The 20,017-nt window shown below is 41.3% G+C and overlaps 1 long non-coding RNA gene across 1 annotated transcript in view; it reads right to left on the bottom strand.

The window, feature by feature from the left end:
* Positions 1-20,017, bottom strand: part of LOC135298114 (uncharacterized) — a 49,393-nt gene that overhangs the window by 23,110 nt on the left and 6,266 nt on the right. Inside the window, exon 3 of the long non-coding RNA XR_010360093.1 lies at positions 15,047-15,164. This is a non-coding gene — a long non-coding RNA (uncharacterized LOC135298114). The remainder of the gene's footprint in view (positions 1-15,046; positions 15,165-20,017) is intronic.

A 20,017-nucleotide genomic window follows, 5' to 3' on the forward strand; every position in this document is an offset into this window, starting at 1 on the left:
CAAATGAAATGCGACTGAAAAAAACCCAAAAAACTCAGCATTTTCGGAGATTTAGTGACTACGAGGAAATGAGGTGCAGCGAAAAAGACAAAAAGATGCCCAAACCAACCGGACAGATACTGCAAAACAGGGGAAAATATCAAGGAGGAGGACCAATCCCGGAGGGAAAAATATCAGAGCCATGGACTGGATCCTGAAAAAATAATAAAAAAAAAAATTATGAGATTTAGTGAAAAGAAGCAAATGGACCGGGATGATATGAGATGCAGTGCAAAGGGCCAAAACATGCCACAATTAAAAGGACTGATGTTGCAAAAGGAGGGGAAAATATCAAGGAGGAAGACAAATCCCGGAGGGGAAAATATCAGAGCCAAGGCATGGATCCTGAAAAAATTAAAAAAAAAAAAAATTTTCACCCCAGTCATAACCATCAAAAGTCACGAGATGCCGTCAAGTGCAGGGATATGGACCAAAGATAGCCCAATTGGTCCCCATTGAAATCGCAAGATTTCGTTTCCCGTCCCGAAAGGAAATGAAATTTCCTTTCGGGACGGGAAACGAAATCTTGCGTCCCAGGAAAGAAAGGCTTCCAAACACTCCGGAAAGGAGATACGATCAAATGAAATGCGACTGAAAAAAAACCAAAAAACTCAGCATTTTCGGAGATTTAGTGACTACGAGGAAATGGTCTGGGAGGAAATGCGATGCAGCAGAAAAGACAAAAAGATGCCCAAACTAACCGGACAGATACTGCAAAACAGGGGAAAATATCAAGAAGGAAGACAAATCCCGGAGGGGAAAATATCAGAGCCAAGGCATGGATCCTGAAAAAATTAAAAAAAAAAAAAAAATTTTCACCCCAGTCATAACCATCAAAAGTCACGAGATGCCGTCAAGTGCAGGGATATGGACCAAAGATAGCCCAATTGGTCCCCATTGAAATCGCAAGATTTCGTTTCCCGTCCCGAAAGGAAATGAAATTTCCTTTCGGGACGGGAAACGAAATCTTGCGTCCCAGGAAAGAAAGGCTTCCAAACACTCCGGAAAGGAGATACGATCAAATGAAATGTGTCTCAAAAAACCCCAAAAAACTCAGCATTTTCCGAGATTTAGTGACTACGAGGAAATGGTCTGGGAGGAAATGCGATGCAGCAGAAAAGACAAAAAGATGCCCAAACTAACCGGACAGATACTGCAAAACAGGGGAAAATATCAAGAAGGAAGACAAATCCCGGAGGGGAAAATATCAGAGCCAAGGCATGGATCCTGAAAAAATTTAAAAAAAAAAAAAAATTTTCACCCCAGTCATAACCATCAAAAGTCACGAGATGCCGTCAAGTGCAGGGATATGGACCAAAGATAGCCCAATTGGTCCCCATTGAAATCGCAAGATTTCGTTTCCCGTCCCGAAAGGAAATGAAATTTCCTTTCGGGACGGGAAACGAAATCTTGCGTCCCAGGAAAGAAAGGCTTCCAAACACTCCGGAAAGGAGATACGATCAAATGAAATGCGACTGAAAAAAACCCAAAAAACTCAGCATTTTCGGAGATTTAGTGACTACGAGGAAATGAGGTGCAGCGAAAAAGACAAAAAGATGCCCAAACTAACCGGACAGATACTGCAAAACAGGGGAAAATATCAAGGAGGAGGACCAATCCCGGAGGGAAAAATATCAGAGCCATGGACTGGATCCTGAAAAAATAATAAAAAAAAAAATTATGAGATTTAGTGAAAAGAAGCAAATGGACCGGGATGATATGAGATGCAGTGCAAAGGGCCAAAACATGCCACAATTAAAAGGACTGATGTTGCAAAAGGAGGGGAAAATATCAAGGAGGAAGACAAATCCCGGAGGGGAAAATATCAGAGCCAAGGCATGGATCCTGAAAAAATTAAAAAAAAAAAAATTTTCACCCCAGTCATAACCATCAAAAGTCACGAGATGCCGTCAAGTGCAGGGATATGGACCAAAGATAGCCCAATTGGTCCCCATTGAAATCGCAAGATTTCGTTTCCCGTCCCGAAAGGAAATGAAATTTCCTTTCGGGACGGGAAACGAAATCTTGCGTCCCAGGAAAGAAAGGCTTCCAAACACTCCGGAAAGGAGATACGATCAAATGAAATGCGACTGAAAAAAAACCAAAAAACTCAGCATTTTCGGAGATTTAGTGACTACGAGGAAATGGTCTGGGAGGAAATGCGATGCAGCAGAAAAGACAAAAAGATGCCCAAACTAACCGGACAGATACTGCAAAACAGGGGAAAATATCAAGAAGGAAGACAAATCCCGGAGGGGAAAATATCAGAGCCAAGGCATGGATCCTGAAAAAATTAAAAAAAAAAAAAAAATTTTCACCCCAGTCATAACCATCAAAAGTCACGAGATGCCGTCAAGTGCAGGGATATGGTCCAAAGATAGCCCAATTGGTCCCCATTGAAATCGCAAGATTTCGTTTCCCGTCCCGAAAGGAAATGAAATTTCCTTTCGGGACGGGAAACGAAATCTTGCGTCCCAGGAAAGAAAGGCTTCCAAACACTCCGGAAAGGAGATACGATCAAATGAAATGTGTCTCAAAAAACCCCAAAAAACTCAGCATTTTCCGAGATTTAGTGACTACGAGGAAATGGTCTGGGAGGAAATGCGATGCAACAGAAAAGACAAAAAGATGCCCAAACTAACCGGACAGATACTGCAAAACAGGGGAAAATATCAAGAAGGAAGACAAATCCCGGAGGGGAAAATATCAGAGCCAAGGCATGGATCCTGAAAAAATTAAAAAAAAAAAAAAAATTTTCACCCCAGTCATAACCATCAAAAGTCACGAGATGCCGTCAAGTGCAGGGATATGGACCAAAGATAGCCCAATTGGTCCCCATTGAAATCGCAAGATTTCGTTTCCCGTCCCGAAAGGAAATGAAATTTCCTTTCGGGACGGGAAACGAAATCTTGCGTCCCAGGAAAGAAAGGCTTCCAAACACTCCGGAAAGGAGATACGATCAAATGAAATGCGACTGAAAAAAACCCAAAAAACTCAGCATTTTCCGAGATTTAGTGACTACGAGTAAATGATTTGCAGCGCAAAAGACAAACAATGCCCAAACTAACCGGACAGATACTGCAAAACAGGGGAAAATATCAAGAAGGAAGACAAATCCCGGAGGGGAAATTATCAGATCCAAGGCATGGATCCTGAAAAAATTAGAAAAAAAAAAATTATGAGATTTAGTGAAAAGAAGCAAATGGACCGGGATGATATGAGGTGCAGTGCAAAGGGCCAAAACATGCCACAATTAACAGGACTGATGTTGCAAAAGGAGGGGAAAATATCAAGGAGGAAGACAAATCCCGGAGGGGAAATTATCAGATCCAAGGCATGGATCCTGAAAAAATTAAAAAAAAAAAAATTTTCACCCCAGTCATAACCATCAAAAGTCACGAGATGCCGTCAAGTGCAGGGATATGGACCAAAGATAGCCCAATTGGTCCCCATTGAAATCGCAAGATTTCGTTTCCCGTCCCGAAAGGAAATGAAATTTCCTTTCGGGACGGGAAACGAAATCTTGCGTCCCAGGAAAGAAAGGCTTCCAAACACTCCGGAAAGGAGATACGATCAAATGAAATGTGTCTCAAAAAACCCCAAAAAACTCAGCATTTTCCGAGATTTAGTGACTACGAGGAAATGGTCTGGGAGGAAATGCGATGCAGCAGAAAAGACAAAAAGATGCCCAAACTAACCGGACAGATACTGCAAAACAGGGGAAAATATCAAGAAGGAAGACAAATCCCGGAGGGGAAAATATCAGAGCCAAGGCATGGATCCTGAAAAAATTAAAAAAAAAAAAAAAATTTTCACCCCAGTCATAACCATCAAAAGTCACGAGATGCCGTCAAGTGCAGGGATATGGACCAAAGATAGCCCAATTGGTCCCCATTGAAATCGCAAGATTTCGTTTCCCGTCCCGAAAGGAAATGAAATTTCCTTTCGGGACGGGAAACGAAATCTTGCGTCCCAGGAAAGAAAGGCTTCCAAACACTCCGGAAAGGAGATACGATCAAATGAAATGCGACTGAAAAAAAACCAAAAAACTCAGCATTTTCGGAGATTTAGTGACTACGAGGAAATGGTCTGGGAGGAAATGCGATGCAGCAGAAAAGACAAAAAGATGCCCAAACTAACCGGACAGATACTGCAAAACAGGGGAAAATATCAAGAAGGAAGACAAATCCCGGAGGGGAAAATATCAGAGCCAAGGCATGGATCCTGAAAAAATTAAAAAAAAAAAAAAAATTTTCACCCCAGTCATAACCATCAAAAGTCACGAGATGCCGTCAAGTGCAGGGATATGGTCCAAAGATAGCCCAATTGGTCCCCATTGAAATCGCAAGATTTCGTTTCCCGTCCCGAAAGGAAATGAAATTTCCTTTCGGGACGGGAAACGAAATCTTGCGTCCCAGGAAAGAAAGGCTTCCAAACACTCCGGAAAGGAGATACGATCAAATGAAATGTGTCTCAAAAAACCCCAAAAAACTCAGCATTTTCCGAGATTTAGTGACTACGAGGAAATGGTCTGGGAGGAAATGCGATGCAGCAGAAAAGACAAAAAGATGCCCAAACTAACCGGACAGATACTGCAAAACAGGGGAAAATATCAAGAAGGAAGACAAATCCCGGAGGGGAAAATATCAGAGCCAAGGCATGGATCCTGAAAAAATTAAAAAAAAAAAAAAAATTTTCACCCCAGTCATAACCATCAAAAGTCACGAGATGCCGTCAAGTGCAGGGATATGGACCAAAGATAGCCCAATTGGTCCCCATTGAAATCGCAAGATTTCGTTTCCCGTCCCGAAAGGAAATGAAATTTCCTTTCGGGACGGGAAACGAAATCTTGCGTCCCAGGAAAGAAAGGCTTCCAAACACTCCGGAAAGGAGATACGATCAAATGAAATGCGACTGAAAAAAAACCAAAAAACTCAGCATTTTCGGAGATTTAGTGACTACGAGGAAATGGTCTGGGAGGAAATGCGATGCAGCAGAAAAGACAAAAAGATGCCCAAACTAACCGGACAGATACTGCAAAACAGGGGAAAATATCAAGAAGGAAGACAAATCCCGGAGGGGAAAATATCAGAGCCAAGGCATGGATCCTGAAAAAATTAAAAAAAAAAAAAAAATTTTCACCCCAGTCATAACCATCAAAAGTCACGAGATGCCGTCAAGTGCAGGGATATGGTCCAAAGATAGCCCAATTGGTCCCCATTGAAATCGCAAGATTTCGTTTCCCGTCCCGAAAGGAAATGAAATTTCCTTTCGGGACGGGAAACGAAATCTTGCGTCCCAGGAAAGAAAGGCTTCCAAACACTCCGGAAAGGAGATACGATCAAATGAAATGCGACTGAAAAAAACCCAAAAAACTCAGCATTTTCGGAGATTTAGTGACTACGAGGAAATGAGGTGCAGCGCAAAAGACAAACAATGCCCAAACTAACCGGACAGATACTGCAAAACAGGGGAAAATATCAAGGAGGAGGACCAATCCCAGAGGGGAAAATATCAGAGCCATGGACTGGATCCTGAAAAAATAATAAAAAAAAAAATTATGAGATTTAGTGAAAAGAAGCAAATGGACCGGGATGATATGAGGTGCAGTGCAAAGGGCCAAAACATGCCACAATTAACAGGACTGATGTTGCAAAAGGAGGGGAAAATATCAAGGAGGAAGACAAATCCCGGAGGGGAAATTATCAGATCCAAGGCATGGATCCTGAAAAAATTAAAAAAAAAAAAAAAATTTTCACCCCAGTCATAACCATCAAAAGTCACGAGATGCCGTCAAGTGCAGGGATATGGACCAAAGATAGCCCAATTGGTCCCCATTGAAATCGCAAGATTTCGTTTCCCGTCCCGAAAGGAAATGAAATTTCCTTTCGGGACGGGAAACGAAATCTTGCGTCCCAGGAAAGAAAGGCTTCCAAACACTCCGGAAAGGAGATACGATCAAATGAAATGCGACTGAAAAAAACCCAAAAAACTCAGCATTTTCCGAGATTTAGTGACTACGAGTAAATGATTTGCAGCGCAAAAGACAAACAATGCCCAAACTAACCGGACAGATACTGCAAAACAGGGGAAAATATCAAGAAGGAAGACAAATCCCGGAGGGGAAATTATCAGATCCAAGGCATGGATCCTGAAAAAATTAGAAAAAAAAAAATTATGAGATTTAGTGAAAAGAAGCAAATGGACCGGGATGATATGAGGTGCAGTGCAAAGGGCCAAAACATGCCACAATTAACAGGACTGATGTTGCAAAAGGAGGGGAAAATATCAAGGAGGAAGACAAATCCCGGAGGGGAAATTATCAGATCCAAGGCATGGATCCTGAAAAAATTAAAAAAAAAAAAATTTTCACCCCAGTCATAACCATCAAAAGTCACGAGATGCCGTCAAGTGCAGGGATATGGACCAAAGATAGCCCAATTGGTCCCCATTGAAATCGCAAGATTTCGTTTCCCGTCCCGAAAGGAAATGAAATTTCCTTTCGGGACGGGAAACGAAATCTTGCGTCCCAGGAAAGAAAGGCTTCCAAACACTCCGGAAAGGAGATACGATCAAATGAAATGTGTCTCAAAAAACCCCAAAAAACTCAGCATTTTCCGAGATTTAGTGACTACGAGGAAATGGTCTGGGAGGAAATGCGATGCAGCAGAAAAGACAAAAAGATGCCCAAACTAACCGGACAGATACTGCAAAACAGGGGAAAATATCAAGAAGGAAGACAAATCCCGGAGGGGAAAATATCAGAGCCAAGGCATGGATCCTGAAAAAATTAAAAAAAAAAAAAAAATTTTCACCCCAGTCATAACCATCAAAAGTCACGAGATGCCGTCAAGTGCAGGGATATGGACCAAAGATAGCCCAATTGGTCCCCATTGAAATCGCAAGATTTCGTTTCCCGTCCCGAAAGGAAATGAAATTTCCTTTCGGGACGGGAAACGAAATCTTGCGTCCCAGGAAAGAAAGGCTTCCAAACACTCCGGAAAGGAGATACGATCAAATGAAATGCGACTGAAAAAAACCCAAAAAACTCAGCATTTTCGGAGATTTAGTGACTACGAGGAAATGAGGTGCAGCGAAAAAGACAAAAAGATGCCCAAACCAACCGGACAGATACTGCAAAACAGGGGAAAATATCAAGGAGGAGGACCAATCCCGGAGGGAAAAATATCAGAGCCATGGACTGGATCCTGAAAAAATAATAAAAAAAAAAATTATGAGATTTAGTGAAAAGAAGCAAATGGACCGGGATGATATGAGATGCAGTGCAAAGGGCCAAAACATGCCACAATTAAAAGGACTGATGTTGCAAAAGGAGGGGAAAATATCAAGGAGGAAGACAAATCCCGGAGGGGAAAATATCAGAGCCAAGGCATGGATCCTGAAAAAATTAAAAAAAAAAAAAATTTTCACCCCAGTCATAACCATCAAAAGTCACGAGATGCCGTCAAGTGCAGGGATATGGACCAAAGATAGCCCAATTGGTCCCCATTGAAATCGCAAGATTTCGTTTCCCGTCCCGAAAGGAAATGAAATTTCCTTTCGGGACGGGAAACGAAATCTTGCGTCCCAGGAAAGAAAGGCTTCCAAACACTCCGGAAAGGAGATACGATCAAATGAAATGCGACTGAAAAAAAACCAAAAAACTCAGCATTTTCGGAGATTTAGTGACTACGAGGAAATGGTCTGGGAGGAAATGCGATGCAGCAGAAAAGACAAAAAGATGCCCAAACTAACCGGACAGATACTGCAAAACAGGGGAAAATATCAAGAAGGAAGACAAATCCCGGAGGGGAAAATATCAGAGCCAAGGCATGGATCCTGAAAAAATTAAAAAAAAAAAAAAAATTTTCACCCCAGTCATAACCATCAAAAGTCACGAGATGCCGTCAAGTGCAGGGATATGGTCCAAAGATAGCCCAATTGGTCCCCATTGAAATCGCAAGATTTCGTTTCCCGTCCCGAAAGGAAATGAAATTTCCTTTCGGGACGGGAAACGAAATCTTGCGTCCCAGGAAAGAAAGGCTTCCAAACACTCCGGAAAGGAGATACGATCAAATGAAATGTGTCTCAAAAAACCCCAAAAAACTCAGCATTTTCCGAGATTTAGTGACTACGAGGAAATGGTCTGGGAGGAAATGCGATGCAACAGAAAAGACAAAAAGATGCCCAAACTAACCGGACAGATACTGCAAAACAGGGGAAAATATCAAGAAGGAAGACAAATCCCGGAGGGGAAAATATCAGAGCCAAGGCATGGATCCTGAAAAAATTAAAAAAAAAAAAAAAATTTTCACCCCAGTCATAACCATCAAAAGTCACGAGATGCCGTCAAGTGCAGGGATATGGACCAAAGATAGCCCAATTGGTCCCCATTGAAATCGCAAGATTTCGTTTCCCGTCCCGAAAGGAAATGAAATTTCCTTTCGGGACGGGAAACGAAATCTTGCGTCCCAGGAAAGAAAGGCTTCCAAACACTCCGGAAAGGAGATACGATCAAATGAAATGCGACTGAAAAAAACCCAAAAAACTCAGCATTTTCGGAGATTTAGTGACTACGAGGAAATGAGGTGCAGCGAAAAAGACAAAAAGATGCCCAAACCAACCGGACAGATACTGCAAAACAGGGGAAAATATCAAGGAGGAGGACCAATCCCGGAGGGAAAAATATCAGAGCCATGGACTGGATCCTGAAAAAATAATAAAAAAAAAAATTATGAGATTTAGTGAAAAGAAGCAAATGGACCGGGATGATATGAGATGCAGTGCAAAGGGCCAAAACATGCCACAATTAAAAGGACTGATGTTGCAAAAGGAGGGGAAAATATCAAGGAGGAAGACAAATCCCGGAGGGGAAAATATCAGAGCCAAGGCATGGATCCTGAAAAAATTAAAAAAAAAAAAAATTTTCACCCCAGTCATAACCATCAAAAGTCACGAGATGCCGTCAAGTGCAGGGATATGGACCAAAGATAGCCCAATTGGTCCCCATTGAAATCGCAAGATTTCGTTTCCCGTCCCGAAAGGAAATGAAATTTCCTTTCGGGACGGGAAACGAAATCTTGCGTCCCAGGAAAGAAAGGCTTCCAAACACTCCGGAAAGGAGATACGATCAAATGAAATGCGACTGAAAAAAAACCAAAAAACTCAGCATTTTCCGAGATTTAGTGACTACGAGGAAATGGTCTGGGAGGAAATGCGATGCAGCAGAAAAGACAAAAAGATGCCCAAACTAACCGGACAGATACTGCAAAACAGGGGAAAATATCAAGAAGGAAGACAAATCCCGGAGGGGAAAATATCAGAGCCAAGGCATGGATCCTGAAAAAATTAAAAAAAAAAAAAAAATTTTCACCCCAGTCATAACCATCAAAAGTCACGAGATGCCGTCAAGTGCAGGGATATGGTCCAAAGATAGCCCAATTGGTCCCCATTGAAATCGCAAGATTTCGTTTCCCGTCCCGAAAGGAAATGAAATTTCCTTTCGGGACGGGAAACGAAATCTTGCGTCCCAGGAAAGAAAGGCTTCCAAACACTCCGGAAAGGAGATACGATCAAATGAAATGTGTCTCAAAAAACCCCAAAAAACTCAGCATTTTCCGAGATTTAGTGACTACGAGGAAATGGTCTGGGAGGAAATGCGATGCAGCAGAAAAGACAAAAAGATGCCCAAACTAACCGGACAGATACTGCAAAACAGGGGAAAATATCAAGAAGGAAGACAAATCCCGGAGGGGAAAATATCAGAGCCAAGGCATGGATCCTGAAAAAATTAAAAAAAAAAAAAAAATTTTCACCCCAGTCATAACCATCAAAAGTCACGAGATGCCGTCAAGTGCAGGGATATGGACCAAAGATAGCCCAATTGGTCCCCATTGAAATCGCAAGATTTCGTTTCCCGTCCCGAAAGGAAATGAAATTTCCTTTCGGGACGGGAAACGAAATCTTGCGTCCCAGGAAAGAAAGGCTTCCAAACACTCCGGAAAGGAGATACGATCAAATGAAATGCGACTGAAAAAAACCCAAAAAACTCAGCATTTTCGGAGATTTAGTGACTACGAGGAAATGGTCTGGGAGGAAATGCGATGCAGCAGAAAAGACAAAAAGATGCCCAAACTAACCGGACAGATACTGCAAAACAGGGGAAAATATCAAGAAGGAAGACAAATCCCGGAGGGGAAAATATCAGAGCCAAGGCATGGATCCTGAAAAAATTAAAAAAAAAAAAAAAATTTTCACCCCAGTCATAACCATCAAAAGTCACGAGATGCCGTCAAGTGCAGGGATATGGTCCAAAGATAGCCCAATTGGTCCCCATTGAAATCGCAAGATTTCGTTTCCCGTCCCGAAAGGAAATGAAATTTCCTTTCGGGACGGGAAACGAAATCTTGCGTCCCAGGAAAGAAAGGCTTCCAAACACTCCGGAAAGGAGATACGATCAAATGAAATGTGTCTCAAAAAACCCCAAAAAACTCAGCATTTTCCGAGATTTAGTGACTACGAGGAAATGGTCTGGGAGGAAATGCGATGCAGCAGAAAAGACAAAAAGATGCCCAAACTAACCGGACAGATACTGCAAAACAGGGGAAAATATCAAGAAGGAAGACAAATCCCGGAGGGGAAAATATCAGAGCCAAGGCATGGATCCTGAAAAAATTAAAAAAAAAAAAAAAATTTTCACCCCAGTCATAACCATCAAAAGTCACGAGATGCCGTCAAGTGCAGGGATATGGACCAAAGATAGCCCAATTGGTCCCCATTGAAATCGCAAGATTTCGTTTCCCGTCCCGAAAGGAAATGAAATTTCCTTTCGGGACGGGAAACGAAATCTTGCGTCCCAGGAAAGAAAGGCTTCCAAACACTCCGGAAAGGAGATACGATCAAATGAAATGCGACTGAAAAAAACCCAAAAAACTCAGCATTTTCGGAGATTTAGTGACTACGAGGAAATGAGGTGCAGCGCAAAAGACAAACAATGCCCAAACTAACCGGACAGATACTGCAAAACAGGGGAAAATATCAAGGAGGAGGACCAATCCCAGAGGGGAAAATATCAGAGCCATGGACTGGATCCTGAAAAAATAATAAAAAAAAAAATTATGAGATTTAGTGAAAAGAAGCAAATGGACCGGGATGATATGAGGTGCAGTGCAAAGGGCCAAAACATGCCACAATTAAAAGGACTGATGTTGCAAAAGGAGGGGAAAATATCAAGGAGGAAGACTAATCCCGGAGGGGAAAATATCAGAGCCAAGGCATGGATCCTGAAAAAATTAAAAAAAAAAAAAATTTTCACCCCAGTCATAACCATCAAAAGTCACGAGATGCCGTCAAGTGCAGGGATATGGACCAAAGATAGCCCAATTGGTCCCCATTGAAATCGCAAGATTTCGTTTCCCGTCCCGAAAGGAAATGAAATTTCCTTTCGGGACGGGAAACGAAATCTTGCGTCCCAGGAAAGAAAGGCTTCCAAACACTCCGGAAAGGAGATACGATCAAATGAAATGCGACTGAAAAAAAACCAAAAAACTCAGCATTTTCGGAGATTTAGTGACTACGAGGAAATGGTCTGGGAGGAAATGCGATGCAGCAGAAAAGACAAAAAGATGCCCAAACTAACCGGACAGATACTGCAAAACAGGGGAAAATATCAAGAAGGAAGACAAATCCCGGAGGGGAAAATATCAGAGCCAAGGCATGGATCCTGAAAAAATTAAAAAAAAAAAAAAAATTTTCACCCCAGTCATAACCATCAAAAGTCACGAGATGCCGTCAAGTGCAGGGATATGGTCCAAAGATAGCCCAATTGGTCCCCATTGAAATCGCAAGATTTCGTTTCCCGTCCCGAAAGGAAATGAAATTTCCTTTCGGGACGGGAAACGAAATCTTGCGTCCCAGGAAAGAAAGGCTTCCAAACACTCCGGAAAGGAGATACGATCAAATGAAATGCGACTGAAAAAAACCCAAAAAACTCAGCATTTTCGGAGATTTAGTGACTACGAGGAAATGAGGTGCAGCGCAAAAGACAAACAATGCCCAAACTAACCGGACAGATACTGCAAAACAGGGGAAAATATCAAGGAGGAGGACCAATCCCAGAGGGGAAAATATCAGAGCCATGGACTGGATCCTGAAAAAATAATAAAAAAAAAAATTATGAGATTTAGTGAAAAGAAGCAAATGGACCGGGATGATATGAGGTGCAGTGCAAAGGGCCAAAACATGCCACAATTAACAGGACTGATGTTGCAAAAGGAGGGGAAAATATCAAGGAGGAAGACAAATCCCGGAGGGGAAATTATCAGATCCAAGGCATGGATCCTGAAAAAATTAAAAAAAAAAAAAAAATTTTCACCCCAGTCATAACCATCAAAAGTCACGAGATGCCGTCAAGTGCAGGGATATGGACCAAAGATAGCCCAATTGGTCCCCATTGAAATCGCAAGATTTCGTTTCCCGTCCCGAAAGGAAATGAAATTTCCTTTCGGGACGGGAAACGAAATCTTGCGTCCCAGGAAAGAAAGGCTTCCAAACACTCCGGAAAGGAGATACGATCAAATGAAATGCGACTGAAAAAAACCCAAAAAACTCAGCATTTTCGGAGATTTAGTGACTACGAGTAAATGATTTGCAGCGCAAAAGACAAACAATGCCCAAACTAACCGGACAGATACTGCAAAACAGGGGAAAATATCAAGAAGGAAGACAAATCCCGGAGGGGAAATTATCAGATCCAAGGCATGGATCCTGAAAAAATTAGAAAAAAAAAAATTATGAGATTTAGTGAAAAGAAGCAAATGGACCGGGATGATATGAGGTGCAGTGCAAAGGGCCAAAACATGCCACAATTAACAGGACTGATGTTGCAAAAGGAGGGGAAAATATCAAGGAGGAAGACAAATCCCGGAGGGGAAATTATCAGATCCAAGGCATGGATCCTGAAAAAATTAAAAAAAAAAAAATTTTCACCCCAGTCATAACCATCAAAAGTCACGAGATGCCGTCAAGTGCAGGGATATGGACCAAAGATAGCCCAATTGGTCCCCATTGAAATCGCAAGATTTCGTTTCCCGTCCCGAAAGGAAATGAAATTTCCTTTCGGGACGGGAAACGAAATCTTGCGTCCCAGGAAAGAAAGGCTTCCAAACACTCCGGAAAGGAGATACGATCAAATGAAATGCGACTGAAAAAAACCCAAAAAATTCAGCATTTTCGGAGATTTAGTGACTACGAGTAAATGATTTGCAGCGCAAAAGACAAAAAGATGCCCAAACTAACCGGACAGATACTGCAAAACAGGGGAAAATATCAAGAAGGAAGACAAATCCCGGAGGGGAAAATATCAGAGCCAAGGCATGGATCCTGAAAAAATTAAAAAAAAAAAAAAATTTTCTCCCCCATCATAACCATCAAAAGTCACGAGATGCCGTCAAGTGCAGGGATATGGACCAAAGATAGCCCAATTGGTCCCCATTGAAATTGCAAGATTTCGTTTCCCGTCCCGAAAGGAAATGAAATTTCCTTTCGGGACGGGAAACGAAATCTTGCGTCCCAGGAAAGGAAGGCTTCCAAACACTCCGGAAAGGAGATACGATCAAATGAAATGCGACTGAAAAAAACCCAAAAAACTCAGCATTTTCGGAGATTTAGTGACTACGAGGAAATGGTCTGGGAGGAAATGCGATGCAGCAGAAAAGACAAAAAGATGCCCAAACTAACCGGACAGATACTGCAAAACAGGGGAAAATATCAAGAAGGAAGACAAATCCCGGAGGGGAAATTATCAGATCCAAGGCATGGATCCTGAAAAAATTAAAAAAAAAATAAAATTTTCTCCCCCATCATAACCATCAAAAGTCACGAGATGCCGTCAAGTGCAGGGATATGGACCAAAGATAGCCCAATTGGTCCCCATTGAAATCGCAAGATTTCGTTTCCCGTCCCGAAAGGAAATGAAATTTTCTTTCGGGACGGGAAACGAAATCTTGCGTCCCAGGAAAGAAAGGCTTCCAAACACTCCGGAAAGGAGATACGATCAAATGAAATGCGACTGAAAAAAACCCAAAAAACTCAGCATTTTCGGAGATTTAGTGACTATGAGGAAATGGTCTGGCAGGAAATGAGGTGCAGCAGAAAAGACAAAAAAGATGCCCAAACTAACCAGATAGATACTGCAAAACAGGGGAAAATATCAAGAAGGAAGACAAATCCCGGAGGGGAAAATATCAGAGCCAAGGCATGGTACCAGAGAGTAGAGCTTATTCCTGACTACTTTTTGTAATGTGTTATTGAGTGTGCCACATGAAAATAAATTTTACTTTGCTGCTTACAAACTGTGTCAGTATCAAGGGTTTGCAGTACTGCAGTTACTCCAGTGCAGTGTAATTTCTCTTATATTCCAGGATCTACAGGATCAAGGGGCAAGGCTCCATCTCTTGTTACTGGATAGCAAAACACCATGCTCATAGTGGGGAGGTATAAATAATAGATGACAACATTTCCATTATTTTTCTGCACACTAACTAGGACTGGACTGGACTTATACTCAAGTGTGTTTCTTCTCTGGGCTCCTTATGGTGGCAAAATGGCTCATCATTTTTGGTCACAAACTTTAATAGTATGCAAGGAGATATTTGTAAACATAAGTGCCTTTCTAAGCATGTATAGCTAATCATTACTCTGATTTCACAGAGCACCTGTGATGTGTGGTATCAGAAATGCTTCACTGAGACAGTCTCAGAAGAGAAAGAGAGTTTTGCATTGACAAAAATTTGAGGAGAAATTGGATTCACAGGAATGGAAGAGCAATATCCAAACTAGGTTGAGCTCAGAGACTGCAAATAGACAACCCTTGTGAAAGGCTGGAGAGAGAATACAGTTCTTCTTTCTCATGTGAAGGAATAATCTGAAAACAGCCTGTGGACCTTTAGAGATCATCAAATGTACAGACAGTAACCAGTAGGAAACTGGAATTTGATATTACACAAACCTGATATTTTCCATCTGTAGAAGCTCCAGAAAAGCTCTGATGGCAGCCACTGTCTGCTCTGAGGCATTTAGTAACTGGGGGACACATCAGCTCCAAACAGTTCCTGATTCAGCAACCCCTGAGAATGAAGAAATGAAACACTGTCTGTAAGAATGTGTGGCTCCTATTGCTTCATTTACACACTGCTCAGGTCTCAAACCTATTAACACAGCTCCAGGAAATCTTGAATTTCAAATGTCTGACTGCATTGAGCTTTGCACTTGACTAATCAAGTCAAACATTGTCTGCTAATCAGATTTACAGGTGTGAACCTGTCAGCATGTGGGGAGAGGCCACGTAAACATGCAAAGAGATTCAGATAGCTGCCAAGCATTATCTGAAATTACAACCTGACCAAGAGAGCTGAGTATTAGATTCCTCGGTTTCAAGCACACTGATAGAGGGATTGAGTGAATTACCGATATTTCCTTCCACATGGTAACTACTATTTTAAAAATTCTGTTCCGTAGGGAAAAAAATCTTCAAGTAATCCATATTCTTGGATAATCTGTACTTCCAAGTAAAATGCCCACAATGAGAGGCCAAAGGAGGAGGATTGCATTATGTAGGATCAAAAATTGAGATTCTAGTAAAGAAGAGGCACTTTGGGATAAAATTCCCCTTGTACTGTTGCACACAGATACAGTGCCTACCCAGATTCTGGCTCGTGTCCAGTATTGTTTAATTTGTTCATCAAGGACAAGGATGAAGGAACAGAGCCCCTCCTCACTGTGGTCAATACCCCAGAGCACTTTGTGGCCCTTCAGAAGTGTCTCAACAGGCTGCAGTGGAACCTTTTGAAATTCAGCAAAGGCCAATGCAGTGCCGTGCCCCTAGGGAAGGATAACCCCAGGCACCAGCACAGGCTGGGGGCTGACCTGCTGGGAAGCAGCTCTGCAGAGAAGGAGCTGGTGGACACAGAGCTGTCCTTGGGCCAGCAGTGCCCTTGTGGCCAAGAAGGCCAATGGCATCCTGGGGGGAATAGAAAAAACATTGCTGGCAGGTTGAGGCTGGTGATTGATTCTGCGCGTCTCCGCAGCCCTGGTGAGGTCTCATCTGGAGTGCTATGTCCAGTCCTGGGCTCCTCAGTTCAGGAGAGAAAAAGAACTCCTGGAGATTGTCCAGTGGAGGGCTACAAAAATGATTAGGAGTCTGGCACGTCTCTCTTCTTAGGAAAGACTGAGGGAACTGGGCCTGCTTAGCTCGGAGAAGAGACAGAGAGGGGATCTTAGCAATACACACAAGTGTCTTAAATGTGGACATCAAGAGGATGGGGCCAGGCCTCTCCAGTAGAGCTCAGTGATAGAACAAGGGCAAGGGGCACAAATTATATGTGATTGCAACAATGTTTTTCATATGATTGCAAAGTTACTATAAATTTTTTGAAAGGAAATCAAGGCATATTTACCTAAAAATAAAGTCATCTATGCCTATAGATGACTTATAAAAGTCATCTATAAATTATGTCTATCATAGTACCCCAATTCAGGCTCCATCTATAGTTGTCTGTGACCATACTGTACAGTAAAACATTCATGTATTAAACTGGACATTATTAAATGTTTTGTACATCTTCTGGAGAACAGTGCTACCTTCCTGCTCCACATGTCAATGCTTTAGGATGCTGAACCTAGAGAAGTAACAGACAAGTAATTTAATCTGTAATACTCCTAAAAGTGCGCCATCTGTAAACAAAATTATTAGATATGGCTCTGGATAAAGTGCATTTCTAGAATCTGTTCCTGGGATTTGGTTAGGTGGACAAACCCTACAGATAAAATAGGATAAAAGACACATCCTCCAAATTTATTGAAGCGGCACAGGTTTTAACTCTTCTATGCCTTTGTAAAATAGCATGGCCTATAGTCCAGTGTGGTTTACTTTATTTTTTCATTCACTATGAAGCTGCTTTTTCTGCAGTAAAAAGGAATTCTTCCTTTTAGAACTGATGGCAATATATAAATAGTGAACTCTTCCAGCATAGACTGTCAGCAGTCCAGGAAGGCAGCTACATGTGGAGAAAAGTACCCACCAGCACAGAGATCAAGGAGTAGAGATGGGTGTGGGTCAAAATATTCCTCTTGCCCTCCCTCTTCAAGTCTAGTTTATTGCTGGCAGAGACTGCAGGAGAATCTTTGCACAAGATCTCCAGGAAAGTCATTCTACTGCAAATTGCAAAACCTGAACATTACTATAGTTATTACTGTGACGATTGCTCAGTTTAAATAGAGCCCGTGCTTTGCTGTGTGACAACCTTTTATGGAGCTTTTTTATACAGAACTGAGCCTGCTGAGATCTGAGACATTTCAGTATCTCCTCCAGGAAAATTATGGATTGTGAGTTTAATTGAGAAAGACTGATTATAAAGTGATCCCAAGAATTATTATTGCTAATTATATTTCTCCCTTAGTAATTAAAAAACTCAGAAGTATTTTATGCATTGTTTGCTCTCAGTTCCAATGAAAAATATTATATGTTTTCTATGGACCAGTATAAATATTCTATTTAAAGTCAGTAATACAGTTTAGTACCATGGTTAATATTATTTGTTGTATAATGATTTTATACACTTTTGTAATATCTGGGGAAATTTGAGAAAAATGGAGGTTGAGATTTCCCATTTGTATTTCTTCATAGCATTGGTAAAGGTAGGAATTAAGCAAACTTTGTGTCTTCTCCATTTATAAATCGTACAGAGTGCAGATTGACAGCTCTTTCCAGTTTCAGACATAATGGAGGAAGCATACAAATTTGTGGGTAATGTTGAGTAATATTTTAAAGCAAATATACTCTTTTCTAATATGGAAAAGGTGTGACTCATTTTGAATCTTCGTGACAAATCACGCCCTGTCTTCTAGGTTGTGCATATCTATTAATTTAGAAATGTTACAGAAGTGACAAGTAAGGATTTGTTTTAACCTGTGGTGGCCAAGGAATTCCCTCTAAAGTATCTGGGCAATCAGACATGGCTAATTAATGATCAACAATGACTATGAAAACTGCTAAAGTAATGTTTTTGGAGAAGTGTAACTTGACTGTATTAAGTGTAATTGCAGCTGGATAAAATTCTTTGAGGGCTAATTTCCTTATAGTGCCTTTTTTGTGTGATTTTTTTGGTTGGCTGGCTGCCTGGTTGGTTTTTAGGATTTTATTTTTTTGTTTTGCTTTGTTTGTTGGTTGGTTGGTTGGTTGGTTGGTTGGTTGGTTAGTTGGTTAGTTGGTTAGTTAGGGTTTTTCTGGTTTATTCTCAGTGAAATTTTCTTGCACTTTTTTTTTCCCCCAGAAATCTGTTCACATTTCTTTTTCTGAAATGATAATACATACTACATACAAATTCCCCAGCAGCTTCAGTTTCCTCTTGAGGCTGTAAAGATGAAGGCACAGTCATTCCCAGAATGAGTGTTGCCAGTCTCAAAAAGTATTTTCTCCTTTTTTGGCAGGGGATATAGAAAAGAAGACACGTGAAATATATTGAAGGTGAATATAACATCCAGAGTATCTGTTACCTGAACTAATAAAATGCACTGAGCAACTGTTCTTGCTTCACTAGTTTACAGTAAAGAGCTGAATCTCTGAGTTTTATCTGCACAAACTGAAAATGCTAAGCCAACTGAAATCCCATGTGACTTGGACCTTGGCTGGAATCATTGTGTCATTACCTAGAATTTCTTCACTGGTTTTACTATTTTTTAATGGTTTCTTTTCAGTCTGTGGCTTTTGGCATTAGACAGGCAGTTTTCTTTGTAAAAGTAACATTTTTCATCTTACAATTGCTGACAGAACATGAGAACAGAATCCCTGCTTTACTAAGATATTTATCCCAGATTATTCAGAGTTTTTTTAACCTCAAAATCTGTAATGAAGTTTCATAGTTTCTTGGAAGACATCCAAGTACTCCTGGATGTTATTGTGGTTGCTGTTTGCTCTTCTGCTTTGCTTGTTTGTTTGTGTTTGTTTGCTGTTTGATAGTTCAATTGAGTGGAAATAACCTTGTTAATTTAGTGAATTTAACTGAATGGGTCAAGCAGCATAAGAGCAGAGTAAGTACTTACAGTTTTATTTTAGAATTTTTCTAACTATTGATAAATATGGTATCAGCACACATTTACAATTTAGCTTGAGCGGTTTTATTTACTGAGTCTCCATCTCTGCAAGAATCTTTCATGTCTTTACAAAAAGTAAGAGGTGGAGAGGCCTGAGAGGAGTAGAAAATCTTTCATGAACCCAGAGTCTGGAGCATGTGATTACAATGGGAAGCTTGGAGGTGCACATCACAGGTGGATGTGCACATTATCCTTGGGCAAGCTCAGCTGGTGGCCATCCCCCATGCTGGGCAGTTAACTCTGATTTAGCTCTTCCTCACGTCTGCCACTCTGACTCCTGTGACACAAAAATGACAGTGTGCTACCTGCACCTAACTAGCAGAGTAAGAACGATGGAAAAATTACAAGAGCGAGAGAGGTTAGGGAATGTCTTCCAGATGAGAAACAACTACACTAGCATGGTTCTTTCTGGGGAAGCAATGACCAATATTGTTGACAATCCAAATCTATGAGATACGTGGGGAAGTGAACAAGAAATTATTGCTTTTTTTCAACACAAAAAATAGGTGCTGCCACTGGAGCTAGGAAACGGCTGGTTGAAAGCAGCAAGAAGAAATGCTTTTAAAGGAAAGGTTGTAATTTGGATCTCCTCAAGTAGAAGTCAGAATTTTATGAGTTCCAAAAGCAATTAGTTAGATTTGTACATGAGAAATTTGTGATGCAACCTCTGGCTTTAAAAGTGCCTGTGTTCTTATATTGTGCTCCAGGCATCTGCTGTTAAGAGATAACATTGCACGCTAGACAGATTTCTGCTATGTTCTCTCAGTGCTGCTCCTCTCAAGGTGCAATTGTAGCCCGCAGTTCAGATCCATGATTGCAGCTTGATGGC

This window comes from Passer domesticus, chromosome 3 (genome assembly GCF_036417665.1).
Source record: "Passer domesticus isolate bPasDom1 chromosome 3, bPasDom1.hap1, whole genome shotgun sequence".
Taxonomy (NCBI): Eukaryota; Metazoa; Chordata; class Aves; order Passeriformes; family Passeridae; genus Passer; species Passer domesticus.